This window comes from Phasianus colchicus, chromosome 1 (genome assembly GCF_987193195.1).
Source record: "Phasianus colchicus chromosome 1, bPhaCol1.hap1.1, whole genome shotgun sequence".
In the NCBI taxonomy this organism is placed as follows: domain Eukaryota; kingdom Metazoa; phylum Chordata; class Aves; order Galliformes; family Phasianidae; genus Phasianus; species Phasianus colchicus.
Genome location: NC_143436.1, coordinates 164162998 through 164166639, shown reverse-complemented (window position 1 = coordinate 164166639; position 3642 = coordinate 164162998). Strand labels below are relative to the sequence as shown.

Genomic DNA, 3642 nt, shown 5'->3' with positions numbered 1-3642 from the left:
GAACCACTAAGCTAGAATATTGCTTCTTGTGTTCAGTTTTGGTACATTAATCTTTAGCTTTGTGTTTTCCATTGTCATAGTTTCAATGAGAAAGGTTAGGAAAGTGTCATTGCCTAGCAAAACTTGTTGACTTAGAGGATATTGTAGAGCTAGTCATAACAAAGAGAAATGAACCCATTTCTATTCTCTGTCAGTGAATGACTTGATTATATAAAAGATGGGGAGCTGCTTAGGCTTGAATCTTTATATGGATCTAATCAATGTCATTAAACTACTCTCTTTAAATTTTTAATGGTAACAAACAATAACAATCCAACTAACTCCGTGATTGTTTTTATTATCCTTAGCTATTAACTCACTTTCTGCAGACAAGAACTGAAAAAAGACAGGTGTCTTTACAAAAATGATGTCTGAACATCACTGAAGGCACTTGTTGCTGACAAAAAAAATAAAAATAAAAAAAATATATATAGATATCAGGTTGTAATGCAGCAAGTGCTTTGGCAAAATATGAGGAGCACATGGGGTGTGTCAAAATGTACTCAGCAGAAGAATTCTATCTTCAAGCAGCCCATGTACAGGCAATTATATTACAGGCATTGGCACCAAGGGACAAAATCAACCTCAGAGGAGTGAATCAAATAGAACTAAGACACATGTTGTGAAATCGCCCCAAGAAATGGGCAAGAGGCCAATAAAGCATAAGGCAGCATGGTCAGAAATGAGATGTGTCCTAGTCTAACATATGGTATACGTAAAAATCAAAAGAAATTTCTTCCTTGTCTCAAAGTCTTACAGGAAGGATAAAAGTCTGTCTTATCTGCCTGGGTTCCCAAGTATTTATAATATACTTATCACAGAAAAGAAATTATTCATTTCTTGATTGTACTCAGAGAAAAGAGAGCTCCATAAAATTGGCTAGGAGTTCTGGTAAGAATCTATTTCAAATTTCTCTCAAATGATGTTTGTTTATAAAAAGTACATGGAGAAACAGAATGAATGCTAGACATATATTTATTTATAGCAGCTATAAGGACTCACTATTGTACAACTGTAAAAGAGAACTAATACTGGCCAATTCACCAACAAATTCTATAATCTCAACGGAACATTTTAAAACACTAATAGTTTTCCAGATTGTAAAAATACAAGCATTCCTTTAGGGACAACACTAATGTAAGAATATTATAGAAATCTAAAACTCTAATTTCTCATCAGATCTACTTTTTTTTCCTTCTTTCTTTCTTTTTAATGGATAAACTACAAATTAGTTTTCATAGAATTGTAGAATCCTTAGAGTTGGAAGGGACATTCAAAGGTCCTCTAGTCCAACTTCCATGCAATGAACAGGGACACCATGGCTAAATCAGGTTGTCCAGGGCCTGGTCCAACCTTGTCTTGAAAGTCTCCAGGGATGGGACCACCTCTCTGAGCAACCTATTTCAGTGCCCAATTGTGGAAATACAAGAAAAACTGTTCAGAGCAGCAGCTGTGGAGTGAGATAAACAGCATGACACCTCTAGAAGAAGAAAGAACATCTCACGGCTCTGATTGGATAAGTGCCTGCATCAGATGCTGCACTCCATCACCCTTTTTTTCCTTATATCCAACTTAAATCTACCCTCTTTAAGCCTGAAATCATTTCCCTTTGTTCTTTCACCACAGACCCTGCTAAAGAGTCTGTCCCCTTCTTTCCTTTAGATACTGAAAGGCTGCTATCAGGTCTCCTTGGATCCTTCTCTACTCCAGGCTGAACAGCCCTCAGCTTGTTCTTGCAGGAGAGGTGTTCCATCCCTTGGATCATTTCTGTGGCCCTCCTCTGGACATTCTCCAACAGGTCTCTCCTGTACTGAGGACTCCACATCTGGATGCAGAATTCCAGGTGAGCTCTCACCAGCACAGAGTAGGCAGCATCATCTCCCTCAACCAGCTAACCACACTTCTTTTGATGCAGCCCAGGATACAGTTGTCTTTCTGGGCTGTGAGGGCATATTGCTGGCTCATGTCCAGCTTCTCTTCCACCATTACCCCCAGATCTTCTTCAGCAGGACTGCATTCAATCTTTTCATCCCCCATCTTGTATTGGTAGTGAGGGTTGCCTCGATCCAGGTGCAAGACCTTGAACTTGGATTTGTTGAACCTCATGAGGCTCATCTGGGCCCACTGCTCAAGCCTGTCTAGATCCCTCTGGATGGCATCTCAGCCCTTTGGCATGTCAACTGAACTCCATAGCTTGGTGTCATCAGCAAACTTGCTGAGGGTGCACTTGACACCACTGACAGTGTCATTGAGGAAGATAGTGAAGAGTATCAGTCCCATTACTGACCCCTGGGTTGCACCACTTATCACTGATCTCCATCCAGACATTGAGCCATTGACCACCGCTCTCTGGACTCAATCCTGCAATCAGTTCTTCGTTCATTGAATAGTTTGTCCATTGAAACTTTATCTTTCCAGTTTGGATAGAAGGATCTTGTCAGGAACTGTGTCAAAGGCCTTAGTGAAGTCCAGATAGATGACTTTGGTGGCTCTTCCCTTGTCCATTGATGCAATGACATCATTGTAGAAGGCCACTAGCTTAGCCTAGCAGGATTTGCCCTTGGTGAAGCCATGCTGGTTCTCCCATTTCACCTCCCTGTCTTCCACACACAGCTTCCAGGAGGGTCTACTCTACGATCTTTCTCAGCACAGAGGTAAGACTGGCAGGTCAGTAGTTCCCAGGGTCACCCTGCTTACTCTTCTTAATAATAATATATTAGTATCAAGTATAAATTTAAATGTATGTTTTAGAGTTGATTTTTTTTTCTCAATTTCTACAGTGATTAATGGATGAAATACTTAAGTTTAGAAGGTATAATGATGTTACTACATTCTACTATTTGATAAGGGGGAAAAGTTTTGGGAATGAATAGCAGATAAGTTTTTGGTTTCTATATTTTGGTGGTTTTTTGTTTTTTTTGTTTTTTGCTTTTTGTTTTTTGTTTTTTGTTTTTTTTTCCTGCAGTGATACAGGAAACAAAAAAATACCATTTCCTATCAAAATTGCAATAAAAACACACTTTCTACTTTCCCAAATGGTTCAGCATGCAATCCAATGGTCTCAAAAGCAGCTTTAATACTTCATGCCACAGACTGTCTACTGAGCACTAAGAAACAGCATACTAACGTTTAACCTGCCCAAGTCTCAGAACTGTTTACTCTGAGTTCTCATTTTGAGAAAAATAAGAATTAACTGCAATATTTGGTTGGGAGGCATAGGTAAAGATGCAGGGGGTAATTTTTAAAATAGTCTGGCAGCAAAGTGAGAGGAGGAAGAGGGCACTAAGGAACCTTCCCTTTGTTGGGAAAATGATGAATACCTCAAAAATTTCAAGGCAATGAATGTTAAGAGCCAGAAGTGATAAGAACTGCAAAAGCCAGCTTTGTATGCATTTCAATCATAAGCAGGAATATTTACACCTACAGATACTATGCACATTCCACAAGTAGAACCATTACTTGCAACAGAGGATGTGTTCTGCATTCAAGACACAACGCTCCTTTGTACAAGGTCAGTTCCTCTTTCTAATTCTTATTATTGTCATAACAGCAGTCCAGCTCACTGATACATTGAAAAAGTAATGTCAGATGATTGGCAAATGT

General features: G+C 39.2%; 1 pseudogene; it reads right to left on the bottom strand.

The window, feature by feature from the left end:
* Positions 1-1323: 1323 nt before the first annotated feature.
* LOC149920215 (uncharacterized) lies at positions 1324-2367 on the bottom strand (annotated as a pseudogene).
* Positions 2368-3642: the final 1275 nt, after the last annotated feature.